The sequence below is a fragment of the Corvus brachyrhynchos genome, unplaced genomic scaffold, assembly GCF_000691975.1.
Source record: "Corvus brachyrhynchos isolate BGI_N302 unplaced genomic scaffold, ASM69197v1 scaffold331, whole genome shotgun sequence".
Classification (NCBI taxonomy): Eukaryota; Metazoa; Chordata; class Aves; order Passeriformes; family Corvidae; genus Corvus; species Corvus brachyrhynchos.
The window spans coordinates 1639273-1646301 of NW_008237229.1; the positions used below are offsets into that span (position 1 = coordinate 1639273).

Consider the following 7029-nt stretch of genomic DNA (forward strand, 5'->3'; position numbering starts at 1 on the left):
TATATATAGTAAGGAACTGTTATTCCTATTTCCCACATCTTTGCCTAAAGGCCCTTGATTTCAAAATTATAATAAGTCAAAGGAAAAAGGGTTATATCTGCCACTTCAAGGGAGGCTTCTGCCTTCCTTAGCAGACACCTGTCTTTCAAAACCAAGACATAGAGAAAGGTAAGTCCCATTTTCAGATGAAGTAGCAATACCCTGAGATGCAATTACTCAGTTTTATTCTGGCTTATCCAACACAAACAAGGTCTCAGGTGAGGTCCTGAGGAGTCTGTAAAACAGGAATAAAAATTACATATAGAAGAAAATACAGCGTATCAGGAGGTGTTGAAATCAGAATCATTTTAACTGACTTTATCTTTGGTTATTGTAAGGGACAGTAGTAATTGTTTCCCATGTCCTCCAGAGGAGAATGAGCAGAAATAAAGTTACTGTCTAACAGAGTAGACATCTCTCATCCCTTCAACTGGATGAGAGGGAAAATTTCTTGATATCAAAGAAAAATACATGTAGTTCTTCCTCACCATATATTTTAATAAACACATCAGAGAATGATCAGGCATGACTTTGAATACAGGTATACCTAATACACACAGCACAGTGGCACAGAGCAAGTAGACAACAAGTCCCTTCCAGACCAACATTTCAATGAATCTATGTTACTGATTTAGAAGAAAATGCACTCTGATATATAATACAGATTCTGATGTTTTGCAAAACTTTGTAAAATTACTTCAGAAATAATTTTTCCAGTGACAAAGAAGCTGTAGTGTAAGTGTGGTGGAGAGAGATCAGCACAGTGGAATCCAGCGTATCCTGCATACCAGTATCGCACTGTAGACAGTACCAGTAGGATAACAGTTGTTTCCTCAATATTGGGAATGTCATAATCACTTTATACCATACAAGGCAAGACCACTTGAATATCAAGGAATAATACTGTACAAAGTGTGTGCAAGGCTCAATAGGACTTACATTCCTATGGTACCCAGGTGTTTGCTTTTGGGTTGGGGTTGTTCGGGGTATTTTAAATACTGTGAGTGTAGCAGTAAAGCAAAAAGCCCAAATGGATTAATTCAGGACTTCTGCAGAAACTAGAGCATAGAAAAGGCAGCACCAGGCAGCACTCAAATAGCAACTTAGGTCAGAAGTAGCAGAGAAAACAAGCCCATGATGAGTCTTGGGCCACTTGAGAGGCTGAGGGAGCCAGGCCTGTTCAGCTTGGAGAAGAGACGACTGAGAGGGAACCCCATCAATGTGTATGAATATTTAAAGTGTGAGTCTCCAGGATGTTCTCTGTGATGCCAAGCAATAGGACAAGTGGCAAAAGGCAGAAACTGATGCACAGGAAGTTCCACCCAGATATGAAGAAGAACTTCTTTACTGTGCAGGTGACCGTGCACTGGAAGAGATTGCCTAGAGAGGCTGTGGGGTCTCCCTTGCAGGAGATATTCAAGTGCCATCAGGACACAATCCTTTGCTATGTGCTCTGGGATGACCCTGCTTGAGCAGGGAGGCTGGACCACATGACCCACTGTGGTCCCTTCCAACCTGACTCATTCTGTGATTCTCATGTGTAAAACCTTGCAGACTCAGTTTCCCCAGCTCTTCTACCAACACAACCAGTTCTGGGCACACTGCTGCTCTCCTGCTTACCCAGGAGCTGACGAGGCAGCTAGGCACAGTTTTTAAGACCCAAATAGTTTCAAAACTCAGAAATTACTAGTAGAACACAAAAAACCTGGGAAATAGACCAACAGAGCTAAAAGGGAAACAAGAATTCCTGATTTCTGACCTAGAAAGTGGGCCCTGTTCTTTCCCACTTTTCCATGCCTGGCAGGGGAATTGAAGACAGACGGAGGAAGCAGACAACAGCCAAGTTTCTCACCTATGCTGCTAGACCTGCAAGGAGTTTGTGTAAGATGCAGATTTTGTCAAACTAGCATTGATCCATCCAAATGACACCAAAAAAACCCCTACTTGTATCTTGATCCTCTTGGGAAAAGCTACAGCTGAAGCTCTTGTTGGTTTAATCATGCACATTTATGAGCAGACATTTTCAAAACGGCCATTGATTTTGAGAGGCTCCACTTCAAAATGAGCATCCATTCTTCCAAATTAAAGGTACTCAATCAATTTTTAAAATTGGCCTAAGGCTGGTGGGTAGCACTGGCCATCAGATTTTGAAGCATCCAAAATCAAAACCTAATGTTAGCCTACGTGTATACAAAAAACCCCATCATTTATACAAATGATAAAAGACTGATGTGTACTTGATTAGGAAACATGATTCCAAAGATCCTAACAATACAAGCTTTTTTAAAAACTTCTCTGTGGCAGTGAATGTATGAAATGCCACTGGGATACTTTTCACTGTAAACAATTACAGCAGAAACATTTCCCTGCACTATTATTCAGCTCGTTTGTTGAACACATTCTTGTTTCCTTGCATTTTTGTTTTAATGTAGTTTGGTATGAACAAAGACACATTTCATGCTGGCTCACACAAATGAAATTGTCATTGATTCCAGCGGTGCTGAGCCTGCTACTTGCTGCCAAAAAACAGGAATGGTACCCCTTGCACTCTTCTTGCTACATGTGCACCAAAATCATTGATTTGTCAGAAAACACATAAGCATGGGATTACCTGATGCAACCCTACAATAACTCCCAAGTGTAGCCTTTTTTCTACATGGACTAAAGGACAATATGTGTCCTTTCAACCCTCAGAGAGCTACCATCCTCATCTGATTTTTCAGGAATTAAAATTTTCCTATAAAAATCTTCATGCCTTTGTAAATCATATACAAATTTCACCTGCCCTAAATTAATCTCTTTTATTCCATCCATCAGCTGTGTCAGCAGTGACTTCTTCCTGAGTCCATTTCAGTCTGGAAGATGGCAAGACTTAACGTGATTTTTCTGCCCCGTATGTTCTGTGGTACAATCGGGGCTGCCAGTCTCACAGACAAATGCCAGTTGAAAAATCATGGAACAACCTTGAACAAAATGGCCAACATGGGAAAACAGCCCTTTCCACATCTTGTTTAGATCTTTGGTCACAGAGTAATAATCCCATTTGTGTTCAGGAACCTTCCCTGAAACAGGGAGAAGCAGTCTGGCTTTTCCAAGCCTCAGCACAGCCACTTTTGCTAAAAGCAAAAGTTCAGAGTTCAGTTCATGAACATTTCCTGCATATCAAGAGGAAAAGCACCAAGACATGGTCAGATTAAAGGTGACTGTTTGCAGAATTGGAAACAAAAAATATTTTCTCATAATAGATGAGAAAGTGAATCTTAAAGCTGACAAAATCTAACAGAGATAATACTTATTAATCCAAAACATTCCTGTCACAAGCACACTGACAGAAGTTCTGTATCTCCTTCAGTGACAGAAACATCAAGTTACATTGTTTTCAGTGGATAATGTTCAGTGTCTTCCGTGGATCAAAAAACAAGACTGGCGTGCATGTGGCAGAGACAGCCTGCTGCTTCTTCCTTCAAGGCCAGGGAAAAACACCTTTTTATTTTACACGTACAGGTGTGGTCTAGGGAAAAGAATAACAGCCTGGGACTGTATTACCTTGTCACAGAACGCTCTATAGAAAAGAAAAACATCTCTTGCTGTAGAATCAAAGGCACTTGCACCTCAGGAAAGTTCTTGCAGCCATACCTCCTGGAAGGGAAAATTTCCCAGGATGACAGAGCCAGTCCGAAAACTCCAGAAAAAACTGAAGGATGCCATTTTACCAGTAGAGCTGTCTGTTGGACCTTGAAGTGAGAAAAAATTTCCTTGTTATAACCAACCCCCAGGGTAGATCTTAAGGGAGAGCCTTGTACTGCATGTTTGAGACAGTTTGTTAGTTTGTGGCAGGAGGGAAGATGTGGACCATGTCTAAGCAGTGATCCCTGGGCCTTCTGGACATAAAGAAGAAAGATGGTCAGAGTATAGCTCTGCATGACAGAAAGGGAACACAAGAAATACCTCATACACCACTCAGAACAGTGTGTTAATCAAGCATTATGCCATAAACGACTCATTAGCAAGCATTGCAAAAAACTGTGCCAGTGTTAAGAATTCCTGATTGTCTCTGATGAAGCAGAAGTGGGATCACCACAGCTCTTCTGGGGAGTCCAGCAACAAGAGAGAACATCTCCTTATGGTCTAACTTCCCTCCTTGTAGGCAAAAGGAAAATCTGGGCCAAACAGCCCCTTTAATCAGGTATAAAATCTCTCATTGCAACATTAAAATTACATTAAACTACAACACTGTAGCAGTTTACACAAACAAAAGGCTTCTCATCTGGGTTACCTCTTAAAGGCAGGCTCAAACTACATGCTTTGTGAGATTCCTGATAAAAGCTCTGGGGAAAAGGGCTAGAGACGGTAAACAACAATTTTATATGAGTAATCCAATATAATCCTATGCTGGGTAAAAAAGCCATCTGCATGGATTCCCACTGAAGTGCTTTAATAACAGTGTAGCGAGCCTCTGGCTGTCACGCTGAGGAAATGCTCTTTCGCACTCAGGCTAGTAACTGTAAAAGATTTCTTCCTTTTTTTTTTTCCCCCCCTCTATTTTTATCAAAGTTGTTATACACTTGTCCTCCCATTTTATTCCCTATTAGGAATCCATCCATCAAATCCATGAAGTGACAAAGATCCGTCAAGCCCGTGAAGCGACAAAGATCCTCACTGGAAAGCATCTGAGGATTCCACGTCAACGGACGGGTAGCTACAGTGAGGTCACCCTCTCTGCAAAACTACAACCTATTTTATGGCATCACTGCAGCCTGCAATTACTGTCGAAGGAGAGAATGGCAAGCTGTCTGCTGAGGCAGAATTAAAGCAATTCCAGCTGCAGCAGCTTCCCCCCGCGAGTGACCCTGGTGTTTGCTCCGAGCAGACCGCAGTGGGGACCCCTGCGTGGCGCACAGAGCGGCTGAGGACGGGAAGGGAAGGAGACTGCCACCCCCAGCTGAGCCACACCTAATCAATTAGGGTTTCACACCCCGGGAGAGCAGAAATCCATGACTAGGCTCCCTTTTCTCTTCTGGCGTCAGAGAGAACAGGTTTTCCTCTCCACTGAGCATTCATTGTCTCAGGGAGGGAAGTCCAACATCCACACAAATCTGGCTGGGGCTCAGGAAAATTGAGGCAGACAAAGCACCCAGGAAACACTTGTATTTCAGGTTCATCAGGATGGGCCTATTCCAAATGGACGAGATTAAACACGTGGCGTGTGTGTAGGTTACAAAAGGCATGTGAGAGGAACTGGCTAGCGTTTGGGGTTATGAAAGATCAGAGGTTATGAAAGACCTTGGCAGTTATGAAAGATGAACGGAGAGTCTGATCCAGCAAGGCAGAGAGCAGCCTCAACCTGCTCAGAGGTGAATGGATATTCAAAATCAGCCAGCAGCTCACATGAGGAAGCTCACACTGCCTGGGCAGGTCTAGGCTAAGGAAGGTTTGAAAAAAACTTCAGAAAAGTAATAAATAAACAGTTGTCATGGACTAGGAGATTGATAAAGAGAAATATTACCGTTTATAGGCCTTACAGGCAGCTGTATGTTTTTGCAAAATATTTTGGAAGGTCTTAAAATACTAGCTGCAGTCACTGATTTTCTAAGAAGTGTTCTTTGCTGGCCTTCTAGTTCTGTTTTAAATCTACCTGCATGAGCCACATAGCTGCAATGAATCTGTAAAAACCGAGAATAAATATGTAAAATATCATTCAGATATTTTAGCCTCTCAGGTTCAGCCTGGTGACCCTATTATCAATATTTTACCACCAGAAAGAAGAGAAGGTTGGGGAAATTCTACTGTCCAAATGCTTGTTTTCCAGACATCACTTAGAAAGAGGACATACTCCTGCTTAGAAAAATATTGAGGAGAGCACTTCCCTGTGTTTGCAACAGTACTTCTCTGTGATGTGTGTGTAACTTTCTGTAGATACCTTCAGTGGGGATACTTGTGCATCCTGCCTACTACATTGTAATTCACACTGCCTGCTTCCAAAACATGCCTTAAACTGCCTTCCAAATGCCCCTGTGGCAGCCTACTAACAACAAATCTCCAGGTATTGAGGCAGACCCGAGGCATACAGGAAGAAACCATCTGCACTACATCAGAATAGGATCTAGCCTGTTTCAGCAATAGGTATAGACTTCTGTTGATGGTGAATTCAGTAACTAAAACTTTGTATTTCAAGGAAAAATACAGAAAACACTTTTGTCATGGCCTGAGATGCTTCCTAGAACGCAAAGCCAGGGTTAACTGTACATTTTCTTTTTTACCAAAATTGTCTATACTACATCTCAGCAATGTCTATACTTCATCTCACCATGAAATACATTTACACATCTGGCCCTGCACAGAAACTCTCTGGAAGGTCCTGAAGCCACCGTGTGCTATGGCAGCAATAAAAAGTACAAATTTCCTATCAACCTAGAGGAAACTCAGATTAAGGAAGAATCCAGAGCAATTCTGTTCTACACTAGTCCAAATTATATTGCATGTTTGTAGGGTTATTGCACTTAAGGAAACTAATCTTACATAAGAACAAAGGAGATATGTGTTTGGAAGAAACAAGTGACGTAGAGCAATTAGTCAGCAGAAAGATTGACAAACATTTGGTAAGAATTTATTCAACAAAATTTCATCATTTCATACTTGAACCAAACTTTCACACTTTGTGTAGTAGTTAATTCGCCTTCTCAGATTTTGTTACCATTTTTTTCCTGGTTCAAAATGGGGACTAAAAAATATTTCACTAAGTAGAGTGACAGCCTTGCTGTCTTTGTGGCATCCACTGCCAGGGTGGAGCTTAGAAATTTAAAGAATGAAGTTGAATTCTTGTGCTACAATCCATGAAGTTCAGTCCCTTGCTTTAGAAGGAAAAGGTCCAAGTGTTTTATTTTAAAAAGTGTATATTATTTTTGTGAACTACATGTGGCAAGTGTCCCTCTCATCCCAAAGTCATCTGCGTCCTAAAAGATAAACAATAAAAGAAAATAGATCTAGATT

The 7029-nt window shown here is 41.4% G+C and overlaps 1 protein-coding gene and 1 long non-coding RNA gene across 2 annotated transcripts in view; one reads left to right on the forward strand and one right to left on the reverse strand.

Moving 5' to 3' along the window:
* The window catches only part of LOC108445487, a 7473-nt gene extending 7027 nt beyond the window's left edge, over positions 1-446 (forward strand). The window contains exon 3 of the long non-coding RNA XR_001860363.1: positions 258-446. This is a non-coding gene — a long non-coding RNA (uncharacterized LOC108445487). The remainder of the gene's footprint in view (positions 1-257) is intronic.
* The window catches only part of MPPE1 (metallophosphoesterase 1), a 33715-nt gene extending 29180 nt beyond the window's left edge, over positions 1-4535 (reverse strand). Inside the window, exon 1 of the mRNA XM_017729459.1 lies at positions 3676-4535. The gene's annotated coding sequence lies outside the window, so the exon portion shown is untranslated. The remainder of the gene's footprint in view (positions 1-3675) is intronic.
* Positions 4536-7029: the final 2494 nt, after the last annotated feature.